Here is a 21,525-nt window from a genome sequence, read left to right as displayed (position 1 = left end):
TGCATACTTTTTTCAGATTTTATTGCTTTGAGGTTTTGCTTTTTTTTTTTTTTTGCAAGCCCACAATGTCAGCTAAATAACAACTGCCATAATTTTTTTTTCACTGTTTCTGTAGCATAGACCATTGGCTTGGGTATTAATCCCATATGTTATGAAGGACTGTGATCATCATCATTTTACGAAAGAAAACAAAATATATGCTTAACTGATAAATTCTTTTCTTTCAGAATGATGATGGTCCACAGGTCCAACCCTTTTCAATGTTTGGGCGACAGTTCTAATGACACCTCTTCCGACCCTGCTTTTGTCTTTCCTACCTATATGTTTCCTATTCTCTACTGGGCTACACATTAAACTAAGAGAGAAATGGGAGATGGGAGGGATTTAAACTCTGATATGGGTTCTTGACCTCCTCCTAGTGGTGGGTAATATATCCTATAATGTTATGGAGATCTGTTCACCATCATCATTTCGAAAGAAAATAATTTATCAGGTAAGCATACATTTAGTTTTTTCTAAATTATTGCATTAATAAAGGATCTTTATCTTGTTTCAAAATGACCACTATATTTGTTCTTTTAAAAGCTAAAGAAATGTTGTCTTCCTTCAGAAAATTATTATTAAATAAATCTTACAAGGCATTTATTATGGTTTCTATAATTGTTTTATAAAAAATCTCCTGTTAAATCATCTGGGCTGGGTCACTGGGTGACTTCTCAGTTTGTAAAGATCTTATAGTAATCCTAATTTCCTCCTTAGTTATAGGGATATTTAATTATTTTAGTTGACATAGGGGTGATTTATTTTACTATTATTTTAACAATGTTTCTTCTGTGCCTCAACTCCCTATAAAACTAAAAATAATAATTAAAAACATGTGAAAAACTCTTAACTTCATAGGTCGATTCATTAAGAAACAAATCTTCTTGCCTCATTGTAGAGAGAGAAACAGGCCGTGCTCTCCCCTGGGACAACAAACATTTGGGCACTATGGCCTCTGTTGAGCCCACTGCCAATTGTATACAATGTTTTATTTTAAAAATATAATTGAAATACTTACCTGTACTGCAGTCCACATTAAACACTAAAAAAGTGGCATGATAATATACTGAAATCCAAAATTAACCAAAAAATAATGTGTAGATGCATTTTAAAAATTAATATTCGTTGTTTAACTATAAGAGATATAGGTGTAATGTGTTAAGTTTCCATAAAATAATGGGCACTATCATCTATGGTGTAACCTAGGATTCTCTAAAATACTAAATTGTGCAGACAATGGGGCCGATGGTAATATACTGAATGAATATGCCCCTTGTTTTCCGGTAACAGAAGTTATGAAGCAGCGGTCTAAAGACCGCTGCTCCATAACTTGTCCGCCTGCTCTGAGGCCGCGGACAGAAATCAACCTGATCGAATACGATCGGGTTGATTGGCACCCCTGCTAGCGGCCGATTGTTTGTATGCTGTCGGCATTTATCGATGTGCGGCGGACATGATATAATGTCCGCTCGCACTATAATAATGGAATGGTATCATGTCCGCTCGCACTATAATAATTATACCCCATTAGTCTTATGAAGTATGGAGTATTCACTTCCAATTTTGGCAAAATGTGGAAAGCTGTTGGCAATTGAGACTCGGGGCCCCAATTCTCATCTCAGGTGAGATTATATAAGAAGTTTTGTCAGTACAACAAAGCCCCTAAAATAATTTTAGCAACACAAACTTTACCTTGAGAGATGTTTATTTTACAATGTAGGGTTCTGTATATGAAGGAAAGACTTCCCCATATTACAATTTAAGGTCTAAAAAAATCCAACAGATTTTGTATGATTTCTCTCCATAGAGGCAATTTTATATATATAGTCTAGAGGGATAGATATATATTTATATATTCTGAATGTGCATTTGTGACATTCTGGACTAAACGAATTGCCTAACATGCAACACACTAAGATCTAGAGTTACACAGATCTTAGCGTATTGCAGTTTCAGAAGAATAAATCCAGCTCCAAAAATTGACAACTGCATTTTGCAGCCGCCATAAGGCTAGATTATGATTGGAGCGCTAATTATCACTCACACTCACGTGCTAACTGTGCTCGACTTCGGCTTTTTACGTGCATTGGATAATGCACATATTGCACATTGAAAGTAAAAAGTTTTTGCTTGTGCGCTAACCCGACATGCACAAAAAATCGGAACTTACAATATTGCGATTGCGTTAACATAGATTGCATTTTCTCAAATTCGCTAACCCTACAAGTAAATATGTTCTATTTATTCATAAATAAATATTATTACATATATCAGATATTTGGTAAAATATATATCTATACCTCACGTTTTCAGCTACTTAACTGCAAAGGTCTCCAATGCACTTATTTATATGTATACATATGTATTTATGTATTAATTTGTTTTATTGTATATTTACTGTACACATTTCACATTCCAATGTTTTTCACTTACAGGATAATGTCATTTTTATTTTTAAATATACATTTCTATATATATATTATTAATATTATTATTATTATATTATTAACAGGTATTTGTAGAGTGCCAACAGATTCCGCAGCGCTATAAACATAGTTGGTATACAGGATAACATTTATAGGGATCAAATGGGTAGAGGGCCCTGCCGAGAGTTTCACTGTTGTAGTCGGCTCTTATGAAGGTGATCTGCAAACAGCTGGGCTCATAGGCTGACATTATAAGGGGTTCAAGGGGAAAGCAATGGAGTTAGGAAAGGTTAGTGTTGGTTGTATGCATCCCTGAATAGTAGAGTCTTTAGGGAGCACTTGAAGCTGTTAAAACTAGGGGAGAGTCTTGTGGAGCAAGGCAGGGAGTTCCACAAGTTGGAGGCCAGTCTGGAGAAGTCCTGTAAACGGGAATGTGAGGAAGTAACAAGAGAGGAGGAGAGTAGGAGATCGTGAGCAGAGTGAAGTATCTGGAGACAAGGTCTGAAATGTAGGGCGAGGTATATATATAAGTATATACCTATACCTGTATATCTATTCCTATAGATAGATATATAGAGAGATATGAGAGATGTGCAGCCAATTTTTTTATTTTGGATGAAATTTTCATTCTGAATATTCAGGGAAATTCGTTTCCTTGAATTTTCAATAGCTGCAATATTCGGTATTCGTTTAGTTTAAAATTAAAGAAATACTGAGGGGGGCGGAGCTAACTAAGAAAGAGAATGGACGCAACTCAGCAAAGCTCCCACATATTATATCATTCAGGAGCTAAAAGCCAGCTTTCAAGGCAGTAGGCAGTTATAAAAATAAACTAACATTAGCAGATCTAAGATAAGTAGTGATCCTCCTACCACCTTCCTAACGTTAGATCGCATCCTGCAAGGAGGGCAGGTCAGAGACGGCGAACGGCAAGTACTAAAGCACTAACCTGAACTCCAAATGTTCCAAGGATCCCACAGACCTACAAACAGCTACTCGCTGAAGGAGACGGGTTACTTTATTATTTAACACAACAAGTAGAGACTCTAACACTTACCTTAGACTGTGAATACCCTTGCACTCAGGAACAGACATTGAGTGGCGGCCGCAAGTCTTGTGTCTTATAATTATAATTAACCCCAATGAGAGGAACCCCACAGCACTGATAGAGCTGTTTACTACTGGAGGAGTTTACAAAAAAGGAGAAGCATTAGATCAGTTCTTTTCATCCAGTACTCACAATATAGAACATACAGGAGGCAATTAGCAACATCCAGTCAAGCATAAAGCCACTCACAACTTTACTGCAGGAAGTGCATTAAAAGGTTTTGAGTATATCGACTACATTCTATAACACACACTCAACCCAGCACCCGTTGTTCTTTCTAAGATGGAGCTCATCACTCTCCTTTTGGAAGAACTGTCCATTCGCTTAGACTGACACCATGCGACTTGCATAGAGCCAGCTCACCTTTGGATACTACCCCTGTTGTGGCTTCACACGCTTCCAACATTGATGCCCTTGTTGCCCGGGGCAATGCTGTGGGGCCCCAGTGTTATTCTCTGGTAACAGGCACCCTGATCTATCATCGCACACAATGGGGGGTGCCTGAACCTGGTGAAGCTCACAAAGAGGAGAAAGTGGTAGTCGCAGAGATCTATCATCCTGTCAACATTATGGAGGAGCTAATGGGCATAGAACCAACTCAAGTGTTTGGGGACACACATCTACCGGATCAACCAAACAGATCACTCAGACTGTTTGCACTGTCTTACGACAATTATGTCTCTTTAACACAGAATGAAGGTGATTTTAGTCCCGGATGGCCACGGTCCTTTGCAGACCTATTGTCATATCCTGTCAGTAGCATGTCCCTTTAATTCAGAAACTCCACCCTGTTAGCTTTCTATAAAGGAACTCCCTTTCACAAGCTTCAGTGCTTGATTATTTCAGAAGTGTTAGGGAATCCCTTGATCGTTTGTTCCTAAAACTTTATATTAAGCCTTTGTAGAAATTCTAAAGCTCAAAACCTATGAAATGTCTCTGATTACAAAAGTCATAGCATCAAACCTTTGATATTTTGCCGCAAACCTAACAGCACTTTACTTTGAGAAAATCTAAGTCTGGATTGCCTGTTTGATTCTCAGAGCCACAACGCTGCAAGTAAAACTGCTGGGTGTAGTCATTTCACGCTGACAGGCTCTGCAGATTCAGTCCGTCTAAGAGCTGCAGCTGTAACAAACTCTGACTGAGGAACTAATCATACCAAAGACAATCGCAAGTATTTCTATAACAGTATTTGACCGCATCAAATGTATCTACAGCTAAAGATGAACTTTATTGATGTATCTAACACTGCTAACTTTCCGTTCTGTTTCTAAGCTGTGTATTCAGTTAAGTTAATGCTCAATTTAACTACTCGTTAATATTGTGCAGATATCTGGTTAAAGCACCTAACACCTTGCTAGCAACAGAGGTACCTATCATTTATTCATATTTGTTAGGTAATGTTGTCACGCATACAAAACCATTCTATATAAGGGGACTTTCCTTAAACTTAAGGATTGGTGTGTTAGTACACTTATCACAGAATAATCAAGCCTTTCATCACCTTAAAGAATTATTTTCAACAGCCCCAATCTTACACCTTCCAGATCCGGAATTACCATATACTCTTGAGGTTGACGCTTCCAACGTAGGAATTGGCGCAATCTTATCCCAACCTGATAAGGAATCTTCATTACTCCATCCAGTGGGATATTATTCCAGAAGATTAACACCTGCTGAGAGGAACTATTCGGTTGGAGATAAAGAATTGCTTGCAATGAAGTCGGCCATGGAACACTGGAGACATTTATTGGAAGGAACAACTACACCTTTTCAAGTCTTTACAGACCATAAAAACCTCCAATACTTAAAGAAAAACAAAACCTTGTCTTTACGACAAGTAAGATGGGCTTTGTTCCTGGACCGTTTCAATTTTGTGCTAACTTACATCCCAGGAACAAAAAACTCTAAGGCAGATGCATTGTCAAGGTCATTTAACGTACCAACAGAAGGTGAAGAGAAGTCATATATAATACCACCTTACAAACTCTTAGCATCTTTAACCACAATCCAAGCTGATATACTAAGAGCTCAACAGTCAGACACTGAAATTCCTTCAGTCTGTTATCATGATTCAGTTACTGGATTATATCATTATAAAAACCTCATATATATACCTCAGTCACTCAGAGACACCATCCTACAACAAAACCATGACTTACCTCTAGCAGGACATTTCGGAATACAAAAGACAAACGAACTTATCAGTAGGAATTACTGGTGGCCAAATATGACTAAAACCATACAAGAATACATTAACAAATGTCATATTTGTGTCACAAAGAAAAAGGGACATAATAAACCATTCGGACTATTACAACCTCTACCCATTCCAGAGAGACCCTGGGATATGTTATCAATGGATTTTATCGTTGACCTACCCATCTCTAACAATTATACTACAATCTTGGTAGTTGTTGACCACCTCTCTAAATTAGCTCATTTTATCCCATTACGACGGATACCCACTGCTTCCACCACAGCTAAGGTTTTTTTGACACATATTGTCAAGTTACACGGATTGCCTCTATCTATAGTTACGGATCGTGGATCCCAATTCACGTCAAAATTCTGGAGATATTTATGCAATAAATTGAACATTTCTCTCAGATTCTCAACAGCCTTTCATCCACAATCTAATGGGTTAACAGAAAGACTCAATCAGACCTTGGAACAGTATCTCCGCTGTTATATTTCAACTTTGCAGGAGGATTGGAGCGAATGGTTACCTTTGGCGGAATTTTCATACAACAATTCCATCAGTTCTTCCACGGAAGTGTCACCATTCTATGCCACATACGGTTACCATCCAAGATCATTTCCAAACACAACTTCCTCATCAAATTCCCCCGCTGTCTCGGATTATTTCACTCAAATCAAGGAAACCTTGGAAACCCTACAAACTCATCTCAAAAATGCTAAAGCAACCCAAAAGTTGTATTTTGATAGAAAACGTTCACCTCCTCCGAATTATAAAGTCAAGGACTTGGTCTGGTTGTCTACCAAGAATATCAACCTCAAAGTACCCTGTAAAAAGCTAGCTGACCAGTATATCGGTCCGTACCCAATACTAAAGATTATCAATGAAAACGCAGTGAAGTTGCAATTGCCCAGTAATTTTCACGTTCATCCGACCTTCCATGTCTCTCTATTGAAGCCGTACTTGGGTCATCATGAGCACACCGATACTCGTTCTCATCATTCCACAGTTCCTTTTGATGACAAAATGGATTATGAGGTGGAACGCATTTTGGATTCCAGAAAGCGCCGGAATACTATTGAGTATTTGGTACATTGGAGGGGGGTACTCTCCTGAGGAGGATTCTTGGGTACCTATTCGGGACTTGAACGCCCCTCTATTGTTGCAGTCTTTTCATTCCGCTTTCCCCTCGAAGCCGGGACCTTTGCTTTCGGGGAGACGCTCCTGAAGGGGGGGATCTGTCATATCCTGTCAGTAGCATGTCCCTTTAATTCAGAAACTCCACCCTGTTTGCTCTCTATAAAGGAACTCCCTTTCACAAGCTTCAGTGCTTGATTATTTCAGAAGTGTTAGGGAATCCCTTGATCGTTTGTTCCTAAAACTTTATATTAAGCCTTTGTAGAAATTCTAAAGCTCAAAACCTATGAAATGTCTCTGATTACAAAAGTCATAGCATCAAACCTTTGATATTTTGCCGCAAACCTAACAGCACTTTACTTTGAGAAAATCTAAGTCTGGATTGCCTGTTTGATTCTCAGAGCCACAACGCTGCAAGTAAAGCTGCTGGGTGTAGTCATTTCACGCTGACAGGCTCTGCAGATTCAGTCCGTCTAAGAGCTGCAGCTGTAACAAACTCTGACTGAGGAACTAATCATACCAAAGACAATCGCAAGTATTTCTATAACAGTATTTGACCGCATCAAATGTATCTACAGCTAAAGATGAACTTTATTGATGTATCTAACACTGCTAACTTTCCGGTCTGTTTCTAAGCTGTGTATTCAGTTAAGTTAATGCTCAATTTAACTACTCGTTAATATTGTGCAGATATCTGGTTAAAGCACCTAACACCTTGCTAGCAACAGAGGTACCTATCATTTATTCATATTTGTTAGGTAATGTTGTCACGCATACAAAACCATTCTATATAAGGGGACTTTCCTTAAACTTAAGGATTGGTGTGTTAGTACACTTATCACACCTATCCTATTCGATAAGGGACCTGAGAGATGCTTTCCTCTATCTTACTCAGCGGATCTCTGCACCCATAGTTAGATCTGGAGTGGCGTAACTCGTTATCATTAAAGTGGTGTTTGTGCCATTTTAGGTTTACCATGGTATACCTACACCTAGGTTTCTAACATTTACAGTTGCGTGGTATATATTATTTTCTAGGACACTGATTTGTAGATAACTGATCTCCCGAGTGATGATCTCAGGATCTGAAATAAGGGGACTATCTATATCCTAAACAATGTATGATTTATTTTGTCCCTCTGAGACTGTGGTATAGCAAGCTTAACTCTAGTTAATGCAGCAGGGTTAACCACTCAAACCTCTTCCTGTAGAATTGTGGGTGCTTGCCTGAATCTCTCTGCTCGTTATTTCACTGACTAGCAATTTCAGAAGCTTGCTGTTATTCCATTAGGTTATCCACTCAATGTATTACATAAGAATTTAAGAGTTGTTTGCTTTCCATGTCATGGTTAGTAAACATTTGCTTTTTCTAATCTTGATCTATCCATATAAGTAAGAGATGGACATTACTTGCTGACTAAGAACACACTAAATACAGACACATTAAATATCCCCCACCAAGCACTGTGTGCAGGGTCAACTGGTTTTTCTATTTTTATATATTTTACTCTTTACAAATTATAGCATTGTATTATATATTCTCACTATTTATTTTTATTCTCATATACAAAATCAGTTGCTAATTTTTTCTAAGTAACTAGGTCCAAGAGTGACCACTTCAAATGCTAATTTTCCTCCATTAGATTATGTAATTTTTGTTAGGTCCAAGAGTGACCTCCTATGTCAATTGAGGAAACTACTGCAAAAAAATAGAGGTTCCAAATGTCTACCTATTATAACTTATTGTGTTGACTTATTTTGCGTCTAGAGATATTGTTAAACTGAAATCTTTGTAGATATGTGCCGTGCTCTAAATGTCACTATAACTAACTTTATGATTCCTAATCTTGAGATCTAAACTATTATAGCATATAATAGCTTGCAATGTTCTTGCTCTGATTGAGGCTATGGTCCAGATAACACATTGTGGAGATCAAGTGTAAATGACTCATTGTGCCTCTATCTCTCTACAGATGCCTACCTTCAGATATACCCACCCCTCTATCATTACTACACTTCCTTCATTACTTCACACTGTCATACTAAAAGACTCTGCTCCTCCTCCTCACTACTTAGAGCGGCTCCTGTCCGCTGGCGCTGAACTCACTTCCCACCCTATATACTATGGCCCAAGAATGGCCAAGTCAAAAGCCCCCTCCCAACCTCCTAATTTCATTAGATTAGATGGGTCCAAGAGTGTCTCCTCTGGCATTGTGGGGAACATTTGTTATATGATATAATATAAAAATGAAGTTCCATCTTACTTAGTCCAAACCCTTTTATGATACAGAAATCAAGCATGATTTGAGATCTCACTTCTTCATGTTTATCTCACATTGTAGACTTCACTATCTTTTCACAAATAATTAAAATACAAGACATAGCTCTATACACTATGGTTGTAGCTCCACCATTGTCCTAGCTAATTCATTTTAATTAATATGTGGAGCCACAACCTATGTTCTTTTTATTAATCTTTGTGTGAGAACAAAGTATATCTTATTTTTATGTTATTATTGCTTATGGACGAATCTTTTATGTTACATTTTATCACAACTTCAATAAAAAATAAAATTAAAAAAAATTAAAAAATTAAAGAAATACTGGATTTTCGTTAAATATTTACATTTGTTTTCATTAAAATGAATGTAAATGTTTGAAAAGTACAGGTGAAAAGTTCACTTGTAGCTGCAATGCTTAACTTAATGTGCTCTGAAAAGCATGGAGAGCCCACTAAGGTGATTATTAACGCCTTAAAAAAGTAAACAAATGAATACTGACGATTTTCGTCAGTATTTTTTCATTTTCTTTGTTCATTCGAATTGTTGTTTCGTTCATTCAAATTGTATTTACATAAACAGTATCCACTATATATATATATAGAAGAAGGTAAGATCTTGGAAGGGGACATTTTAGCCCGTGTACACAGGCTTTAACACTAGTATGTTCAATTGTGCTCATAAGTTTACATACCCTGGCAGAATTAATAATTTCTTGGCCATTTTTTAGGGAATATGAATGATAACACAAAAACTTTTCTTTCACTCATGGCTGAAGCCATTTATTATCAATCAACTGTGTTTATTTTTTTTAAATCATAATGACAACAGAAACTACCCAAATGACCCTGATCAAAAGTTTACATACCCTGGTGATTTTGGCCTGATAACATGCACACAAGTTGACACAAATGGATTTGAATGGCTATTAAAGGTAACCATCCTCACCTGTGATATGTTTGCTTGTAATTAGTATGTGTGTATAAAAGGTCAATGAGTTTCTGGACTCCTGACAGACCCTTGCATCTTTCATCCAGTGCTGCACTGACGTTTCTGGATTCTGAGTCATGGGGAAAGTAAAGGAATTGTCAAAGGATCTGCGGGAAAAGGTAGTTGAACTGTATAAAACAGGAAAGGGATATAAAAAGATATCCAAGGAATTGAGAATGCAAATCAGCAGTGTTCAAACTCTAATCAAGAAGTGGAAAATGAGGGGTTCTGTTTGATAACATACTGCATTCATCTTGCCATCAATTCTGACCACATTTCCTGTGCCTTTGTAGCTCACACATCCCCAAAACATCAGCGATCCATCAGTAGGAATGGTGTACCGTTTATCATAGGCCTTGTTGACTCCTCTCCAAATGTAGCGTTTATGGTTGTGGCCAAAAAGCTCAACTTTGGTCTCATCACTCCAAATGACTTTGTGCCAGAAGGTTTGAAGCTTGTCTCTGTGCTGTTTGGCATATTGTAAGTGGGATACTTTGTGGCATTTGCGTAGAAATGGCTTTCTTCTGGCGACTCGACCATGCAGCCCATCTTTCTTCAAGTGCCTCCTTATTGTGCATCTTGAAACAGCTACACCACATGTTTTCAGAGAGTCCTGTATTTCACCTGAAGTTATTTGTGGGTTTGTCTTTGCATCCCGAACAATTTTCCTGGCTGAAATTTTAGTTGGTCTACCTGACCGTGGTTTGGTTTCAACAGAACCCCTCATTTTCCACTTCTTGATTATAGTTTGAACACTGCTGATTTGCATTCTCAATTCCTTGGATATCTTTTTATATCCCTTTCCTGTTTTATACAGTTCAACTACCTTTCCCAGCAGATCCTTTGACAATTCTTTTGCTTTCCCCATGACTCAGAATCCAGAAACGTCAGTGCAGCACTGGATGAAAGATGCAAGGGTCTGTCAGGAGTCCAGAAACTCATTGACCTTTTATACAGGATGGTTACCTTTAATAGCCATTCAAACCCCTTTGTGTCAACTTGTGTGCATGTTATCAGGCCAAAATCACCAGGGTATGTAAACTTTTGATCAGGGTCATTTGGGTAGTTTCTGTTGTCAGTATGATTTAAAAAGATAAACACAGTTGATTGATAATAAATGGCTTCAGCCAAACACTAACCATGAGTGAAAGAAAAGTTTTTGGTGTTATCATTCATATTCTCTGAAAAATGGCCAAGAAATCATAAATTCTGCCAGGGTATTTAAACTTATGAGCACAACTGTATATGTGTATATATATATATATATATATATATATATATATATATATATATATATATATATATATATATAATTTTTTTTTTATTTTTTTTTTAAATGATTAAAATGGCCTCTTACAATATTTCAAAGATTATATTTTCAATCTCTAGATGGCAGTATAACACATGGAACTGAATGTTTTTAGAAGTATGCTGTCAGGATATTTTTTGGTGGAGTAAATGTGTTATTGTCTACTGATATTGAATGATGCACCTTGAAACACATTGTAGATTTACATTGCAGTTTATTTTGCACACCTCTTCCATATACTTACTTCTCTACTTTTTCACACTGACAGCATAGAACAGTTCAATTCTCTATTACCTCCACCATGTTCTTCTCTATTCTTTGTTTTTAGTACGTTTCAGGCACTTATCTTGATTATACAGAGAGATATATATTTATTCTGTTAATAGAACTATAAAATGTATTTGCTGGCCTTGTGTGTTGAAATAAATGTGAAAGTTGGACAAAAAGGATGGAGATAGTAAAATGTATAAAAAACTAAAGTAGGTTCACAACCATGTAAACAGGAAAATCCCTGTTTTTATTATCTTTCAATGAAAGTTAAAACTTAAATTCTATGTAGAGGCATCCACCACAAAGGAAAGAGAGAAGGCATAGGTCTGTGCATGTCTAAAGTATGATCAGCAGTAAACTAGCCCTTAAAGGAACATTCAGCATAAGATTTTAAATGTATAATATTTGTATGCAACATTTAAAAAAAAAAAAAAATAAGAGCAGTTTTATCGTTTAAAAAATAAATAAAAATAAAAATATATAAATATATATATATATTAACCAGTAGGGACTCCGTAAGCAAATATTTTGTTCCGAAGTAATGGCACACACGTGTACAGAAGAATATCTTGCATAATGACAAAATCCCTAGGTATTGAAAAGGGACAGTAATACACATCAAATACTGTATTAGTTCCGTAAAGCCCTGATAATCTAAAGATCTTCAAAGTTGCGATATATTCAAATGGGATCTGTTGCGGGATTGAAATTGCGGTTGAAATATTAAAAAGGGTTGAAATCAGTGTTTGAAGGCAGTTTTGCCAAGAGACGTTTTACTATACATCTCCGTGGGTGGCAATGCTGGCGATATTTTCAGATTTGTTACCTACATTGAAGATGTAATCTAAATGATCCCTTTTACACATATCACACATCTACATTGCATAATATGTGGAATCAGTAAACAACCAAATAAATGTATGGCAGCCTAAAAGAATAAAGAAATAATCTATTAATGAAAAGCTTTAATGCATTAATTTATTCCTTATTCGTTAATGGAAAAGAGCAAACCAATAAAACTGCTGCACAACCCCACACTATAAACTCCACCACAACCTAACCCCCACTGCACTATTAACCCCTAAAATGCCATAACTGCCAGCACAACCTAACACCACTACACCATTAACACCTAAAATGCCATAACTGCCAACACAAACTAACTTCACTACACTATTAACCCCTAAAGTGCCATAACCCAACGCAACTTAATCTCACTACACTATTAACCCTTAAGCTACATAAGTAATCAAAAATAACATATCACAAAACACAACTAAAGCCCCACAACAATAAACCACAACTAAGTTAACAAAACATTAAACCAAACTTGTACCGCAATAAACAAACATATTAACTAAAAGCCAACACTAAACAATTACAAAATAAACAAAACAGTAAACAAAAGCAAACAATAAACAACCACATAATTAACAAAGCATTAAAAAAAAAAAACGTCAATAAACATCAACAAATATTTATTACTAAGTCTTTTCTTCTCTACGGCTCCTCTGATCCTTCTCAATTATTTACTAGTACTACCTTTTCCCACCACCAAATTGTCTTCACCCTTTTTAAGCTTTTTTTTCTTTAACTATCTAATTCTTTTTAAATCCCTCATGCTAAAGTACCCACATGCCTTACTTTCTCATACACCTGCTCCCTAACAGGGTTATAATAATAGATATGCTTGGAGACACAATTCAGGGAAAGGCAGGAGCAGGAGACACGGCACCCGCAGGCTGAAGTGTTACGGAACTAGGTAGGCCTCTGATTACAGTAAATAAACCTCAAAAATACACCTTCAAGGGAGGAGGACAGACATGTTTTAGGGTCCCTTGAACACAGTGGCCAAGAGTCCTCTGAGGATTTATTATTGACTTATGATGACTACAACAGAACAGCAGGAGTGGCAGCAGTATCCAGGAGTTACTGAACAAGGTTGTCCTCTGGTACACAAACCCCAAAAATACACCTCCACAGGAAGAGGTCAGATAGGTGCTTAGAACCCATGAACACAGCAGCCAACACTTTGCTAAGGTAGTTTACTTTAACTGATGATGACCACCACAGAGCAAGAAGAGCAGGGGTGGCAGCAGCAGCAGGCAGCAGAGTTACTGAACTAGGTAGTCCTTACAGTATATAAACCTCATAAATACACTTCCAAGGGAGGAAGTGGACACTTGCCTCAGTAGCCAGCAGTACCCTGAGAATTTGGAATCACCACCACCGAGCAAGAAGGGCAACAGCAGGAGAGGAAGCAGCAGAAGGCAGCAGACTTGCTGAACTAGGTAGGCCTCACAGTACATAAACCTCAAACATACACATCCAAGGGAGAAGGACAAACATGTGCCTAGAGTCCCTTGGACCCAATTACTAGCAGCAGGCAACATAGTTACTGATCTAGGTAGACTAAACAGTACATAAACCAAAAAAAACACCTGCTAGGGAGTTCCCTGAAGATTAGGTATTGACGGATGATGATCACCACAGAGCAGGAGTGGAAGCAGCAGGCCGCAGAGTTACTGAACTAGGTAGGCCTTATAGTACATAAACCTAAAAAATACACTTCCAAGGGAGGAGGAGGACAGGCACGTGCCTAGAGTCCCTTGGATCAAATTTCCAGCAGTTCCCTGAACATTAGGCATTGATGAATGATGACCACCACAGAGCAGGAAGGGCAAGGGCAGGCAAGGTAGCAGCAGGCAGCAGACATACTGAATACGGTAGGCCTCACAGAACATAAACTTCAAAAATAAAACTACAGCCTCTTAGATACAGCAGCCAGCAGTTCCCTAAAGATTAGGCATTGATGGATGATGATGATGAAGACAACTACAAAGCAGGAAGGGCAGGAGTGGCAGCAGCATTAGGCAGAAGACTTACTGAACTAGGTAGGCCTCACTGTACATAGGTTTTAAAAAATACAGTCCAAGGGAGGAGGAGCACAAACACGTGCCTAGAGCCTCTTGGATACAGTGGCCAGTAGTTTCCTGAGGATTCGGGATTAACGGATGATGGTCGCCACAGAGAAGGAAGGACAGGAGCAGGAAAGGCAGCAGCAGGCGACAGAGTTACTGAACTAGGTAGACAAAACAGTACATAAACCTAAAAAATACACTTCCAAGGAAGAAAGACAAACATGTGCCTAGAGTCCCTTGGATAAAATTTCCAGCAGTTCCCTGATGATTAGGCATTGATGGATGATGACCACCACAGAGCAGGAAGGGCAGGAGCAGGTGAGGTGGCAGCAGGCAGCAGAATTACTGAATTAGGTAGGCCTCACAGTACATAAACCTCAAAAAACACCTCCGGAGCAGGAGAAACACATTCATTAGAGCCCCTTGAACACAGTGGCCAGAAGTTCCCTGAGGAATAGGTTATTGATGGATGATAACCACCACAAAGCAGGAAGGACAGGAGCACGAATGGTGGGAGCACCAGATTTACTGAACTAGGTAGACCTTACAGTACATAAACCACAAAAAGACACCTCCAAGAGAGGAGAACAAACATGTGTTTACTGTTCCTTGGACACAGTGGCCAGCACGTCCCTGAGGATTTGGCATTGACAAATGATGAACACCACAAAGCAGGAAGGACAGGAGCAGGTAAGGCAGCAGCAGGCACCTGACTTACTTAACTAGGTAGGCTTCACAGTACATAAACCTCAAAAATTCACGGCCAAGGGTGGAGGAGAACAAAGACGTGTCTAGAGCCCAATGGACACAATTACCATCAGTTCCCTGAGGATTTGGCACTGACGGGTGATGACCACCACAGAGCAGAAAGGGCAGGAGCATGAGTGGTGGCAGCAGAAGCAGGCAGCAGATTTGCTGAACTAGGTAGACCTAACAGTACATAAACCATAAAAATACACCTCCAAGGGAAAAGGAGGAGAAAGGTGTGCCTAGAGCCCCTTGTAAGTAGCAGCTAGCAGTTCCCTGAGGATTAGGCTTTGACTGATGATGATAATGACAGAGCAGGAAGGGCAGCAGACTTACTGAACTAGATAAGCCTAACAGTACATACACCTAAAAAAAACACCTCCAAGGAAGGAGGCCTACAAACAGTTCTCTGAGCATGTGGTGTAAACAGATGATGATCACCACAGAGCAGGACGGGTAGGAGCAGGTAGCGGTAGCAGAGTTACTGAACTAGGTAGGCATCTAGTACAAAATCCCCAAAAATATACCTTCAATGTAGGAGGAGGACAAACACGTGCCAAGAGCCCCGTGGATGCTTTGCAAGGTGGTTGGGGAACAAGTGAGGAGCTCCTGAGCTAATGTAGCCAGAACAGGCCACACAATCCTCTTATCATCCTAATGGCTCAGACAGTCTGCTGTATAGGTAAAAGGAGATTCACAAAGATAAGCCTTTACCATGTTTGAGGCACTTTTACTCCCCTTTCTTGAGACGGCTTCAATGGATGCTACCATACAGTCCACTGCCTCTAAGCAGCTGCTGGTAGGAGATGAAAAAATTATATCTGTCTGCTGCTGCACTTCTCCCTCACAAAGCACAGCCCTCTTTTCTTGGACCATACACATCCTGCAAATCAGTTTGCCCCTCCAAGTAGGCCGGTTATCAGTTTGGAGAGCTATTTTACCCTTCATTTTGGTATGAAACTAGGTGGCCAGCATTAGTTCAGGGCATTTCTCCAGAAGGTCCAACAGGTGACCTTTCAGCAGCTTCTTCAGCCTCCTGGCAAGTACTGCTACCTTACTGCTTTGTACTCCACCAAGAACCACTTCATGATTTTCCAAGAAGGCCTCCATCTTAAACAAAAGGTGAGTAAACAAGGGTGACTTGACTGAGACTGGCATTGTTTTTGCTCAAGTTCATAGTGGCATCCCTAAATGGCTCTAGGACTGCCACTAACTGACCAATACACTCATCTTTTCCTAATGGACAAGTTCCACCTAGTAGTTATGCCTTGCTTAAAGGTAAATGAAACCCAACATTTTTCTTTCATGATTCAGATAGAGAATACAATTTTAAACAAATGTCTAATTTACTTCTATTATCTAATCTGTTTCATTCTCTTGGTATCATTTGTTGAAGGAGCAGCAATGCACTACTAGTTTCTAACTGAACACATGGGTGAGCCAATCACATTCAATATATATATGCAGCCACCAATCAACAGCTAGAACCTAGGTTCTCTGCTGCTCATGAACTTGCCTAGATAAACCTTTCAGCAAATGATAACAAGAGAAGGAAGCAAATAAAATAATAGAAGTAAATTGAAAAGTTGTTTAAAATTGTATTATCTATCTGAATCATGAAAGAAACATTTTGGGTTTCATGTCCCTTTAAAGGGACATTGTACACTAGACTTTTTTTTTGCATACTTTTTTGTGGATGATCTATTTATGTAGCCCATATGGGAGTGATTTTGTAAAAGCCCCAACGTTTTAGATGTATAGTGATGTCTACAGATTCCTGCGGCTCCTGTTTGTATAATCTGTTGTTTTATATGCAGGGGAGGGTGGGAGAGTTTGCACTGTTTCCCCAGTCTCTTTCACTGGGTATCCAAGCCTAACCTCACCAATAGTTCTAAACTGGGAGCTTCTAAGTAATGGCTAGATTTAGAGTTTTGTCGGTAACGACCCGCGTAGCTAACGCTGGCTTTTATCTGGCCGCACCTCTAAAATAACTCTGGTATTGAGAGTCCACAGAAAGGCTGCGTTAGGCTCCAAAAAAGGAGCGTAGAGCATTTTTAACGCAACTGCAACTCTCGATACCAGAGTTGCTTACGGACGCGGCCAGCCTCAAAAACGTGCTTGTGCACGATTCCCCCATAGGAAACAATGGGGCTGTTTGAGCTGAAAAAAAACCTAACACATGCAAAAAAGCCGCGTTCAGCTCCTAAAGCAGTCCCATTGTTTGCTATGGGGAAACACTTCCTACGTCTGCACCTAACACCCTAACATGAACCCCGAGTCTAAACACCCCTAACCTTACACTTATTAACCCCTAATCTGCCGCCCCCGCTATCGCTGACCCCTGCATATTATTATTAACCCCTAATCTGCCGCTCCGTAAACCGCCGCAACCTACATTATACCTATGTACCCCTAATCTGCTGCCCCTAACACCGCCGACCCCTATATTATATTTATTAACCCCTAATCTGCCCCCCACAACGTCGCCTCCACCTGCCTACACTTATTAACCCCTAATCTGCCGAGCAGACCTCACCTCTATTATAATAAAGTTATTAACCCCTAATCCGCCTCACTAACCCTATAATAAATAGTATTAACCCCTAATCTGCCCTCCCTAACATCGCCGACACCTAACTTCAATTATTAACCCCTAATCTGCCGACCGGAGCTCACCGCTATTCTAATAAATGTATTAACCCCTAAAGCTAAGTCTAACCCTAACACTAACACCCCCCTAAGTTAAATATAATTTTAATCTAACGAAATTAATTAACTCTTATTAAATAAATTATTCCTATTTAAAGCTAAATACTTACCTGTAAAATAAATCCTAATATAGCTACAATATAAATTATAATTACATTGTAGCTATTTTAGGATTAATATTTATTTTACAGGCAACTTTGTAATTATTTTAACCAGGTACAATAGCTATTAAATAGTTAAGAACTATTTAATAGTTACGTAGTTAAAATAATAACAAAATTACCTCTAAAATAAATCCTAACCTAAGTTACAATTAAACCTAACACTACACTAGCAATAAATTAATTAAATAAAATATCTACAATTACCTACAATTAAACCTAACACTACACTATCAATACATTAATTAAATACAATATCTACAAATAACTACAATGAAATAAACTAACTAAAGTACAAAAAATAAAAAAGAACTAAGTTACAAAAAATAAAAAAATATTTACAAACATAAGAAAAATCTTACAACAATTTTAAATTAATTACACCTACTCTAAGCCCCCTAATAAAATAACAAAGCCCCCCAAAATAAAAAAATGCCCTACCCTATTCTAAATTACTAAAGTTCAAAGCTCTTTTACCTTACCAGCCCTGAACAGGGCCCTTTGCGGGGCATGCCCCAAGAAGTTCAGCTCTTTTGCCTGTAAAAAAAAACATACAATACCCCCCCCCCCAACATTACATCCCACCACCAACATACCCCTAATCTAACCCAAACCCCCCTTAAATAAACCTAACACTAAGCCCCTGAAGATCTTCCTACCTTATCTTCACCATACCAGGTTCACCGATCGGTCCAGAAGAGCTCCTCCGATGTCCTGATCCAAGCCCAAGCGGGGGGCTGAAGATGTCCATGATCCGGTAGAAGTCTTCATCCAAGCGGGGCAGAAGAGGTCTTCCATCCGATTGAAGTCTTCATCCTAGCGGCATCTTCTATCGTCATCCATCCGGAGCGGAGCGGCAGCATCCTGAAGACCTCCGACGCGGAACATCCATCCTGGCCGACGACTGAACGACGAATGACGGTTCCTTTAAATGACGTCATCCAAGATGGAGTCCCTCGAATTCTGATTGGCTGATATGATTCTATCAGCCAATCGGAATTAAGCTAGGAATATTCTGATTGGCTGATGGAATCAGCCAATCAGAATCAAGTTCAATCCGATTGGCTGATCCAATCAGCCAATCAGATTGAGCTCGCATTCTATTGGCTGATCGGAACAGCCAATAGAATGCGAGCTCAATCTGATTGGCTGATTGGATCAGCCAATCGGATTGAACTTGATTCTGATTGGCTGATTCCATCAGCCAATCAGAATATTCTTACCTTAATTCCGATTGGCTGATAGAATCCTATCAGCCAATCGGAATTCGAGGGACGCCATCTTGGATGACGTCATTTAAAGGAACCGTCATTCGTCGTTCAGTCGTCGGCCAGGATGGATGTTCCGCGTCGGAGGTCTTCAGGATGCTGCCGCTCCACTCCGGATGGATGACGATAGAAGATGCCGCTAGGATGAAGACTTCAATCGGATGGAAGACCTCTTCTGCCCCGCTTGGATGAAGACTTCTACCGGATCATGGACATCTTCAGCCCCCCGCTTGGGCTTGGATCAGGACATCGGAGGAGCTCTTCTGGACCGATCGGTGAACCTGGTATGGTGAAGATAAGGTAGGAAGATCTTCAGGGGCTTAGTGTTAGGTTTATTTAAGGGGGGTTTGGGTTAGATTAGGGGTATGTGGGTGGTGGGTTGTAATGTTGGGGGGGGGGTATTGTATGTTTTTTTTTACAGGCAAAAGAGCTGAACTTCTTGGGGCATGCCCCGCAAAGGGCCCTGTTCAGGGCTGGTAAGGTATAAGAGCTTTGAACTTTAGTAATTTAGAATAGGGTAGGGCATTTTTTTATTTTGGGGGGCTTTGTTATTTTATTAGGGGGCTTAGAGTAGGTGTAATTAGTTTAAAATTGTTGTAAGATTTTTCTTATGTTTGTAAATATTTTTTTATTTTTTGTAACAGTTCTTTTTTATTTTTTGTACTTTAGTTAGTTTATTTCATTGTAGTTATTTGTAGATATTGTATTTAATTAATGTATTGATAGTGTAGTGTTAGGTTTAATTGTAGGTAATTGTAGATATTGTATTTAATTAATTTAATGATAGTGTAGTGTTAGGTTTAATTGTAACTTAGGCTAGGATTTATTTTACAGGCTATTTTGTTATTATTTTAACTAGGTAACTATTAAATAGTTCTTAACTATTTAATAGCTATTGTACCTGGTTAAAATAATTACAAAGTTGCCTGTAAAATAAATATTAATCCTAAAATAGCTACAATGTAATTATAATTTATATTGTAGCTATATTAGGATTTATTTTACAGGTAAGTATTTAGCTTTAAATAGGATTAATTTATTTAATAAGAGTTAATTAATTTCGTTAGATTAAAATTATATTTAATTTAGGGGGGTGTTAGGGTTAGACTTAGCTTTAGGGGTTAATACATTTATTAGAATAGTGGTGAGCTCCGGTCGGCAGATTAGGGGTTAATAATTGAAGTTAGGTGTCGGCGATGTTAGGGAGGGCAGATTAGGGGTTAATACTATTTATTATAGGGTTAGTGAGGCGGATTAGGGGTTAATAACTTTATTATAGTAGCGGTGCGGTCCGCTCGGCAGAATAGGGGTTAATAATTGAAGTTAGGTGTCGGCGATGTTAGGGAGGGCAGATTAGGGGTTAATACTATTTATTATAGGGTTAGTGAGGCGGATTAGGGGTTAATAACTTTATTATAGTAGCGGTGCGGTCCGCTCGGCAGATTAGGGGTTAATAAGTGTAGGCAGGTGGAGGCGACGTTGAGGGGGGCAGATTAGGGGTTAATAAATATAATATAGGGGTCGGCGGTGTTAGGGGCAGCAGATTAGGGGTACATAAGGATAACTTAAGTAGCGGCGCTTTGCGGTCGGCAGATTAGGGGTTAATTATTGTAGGTAGTTGGCAGCGACATTGTGGGGGGCAGATTAGGGGTTAATAAATATAATACAGGGGTCGGCGGTGTTAGGGGCAGCAGATTAGGGGTACATAAGTATAACGTAGGTGGCGGTGGGCAGATTAGGGGTTAAAAAATGTAATCGAGTGGCGGCGATGTGGGGGGACCTCGGTTTAGGGGTACATAGGTAGTTTATGTGTGTTAGTGTACTTTAGAGTACAGTAGTTAAGAGCTTTATGAACCGGCGTTAGCCCAAAAAGCTCTTAACTCCTGACTTTTTTCTGCGGCTGGAGTTTTGTCGTTAGATTTCTAACGCTCACTTCAGCCACGACTCTAAATACTGGA

Source organism: Bombina bombina, chromosome 11, assembly GCF_027579735.1.
Source record: "Bombina bombina isolate aBomBom1 chromosome 11, aBomBom1.pri, whole genome shotgun sequence".
Taxonomy (NCBI): domain Eukaryota; kingdom Metazoa; phylum Chordata; class Amphibia; order Anura; family Bombinatoridae; genus Bombina; species Bombina bombina.
This window is presented reverse-complemented; position numbering follows the sequence as displayed.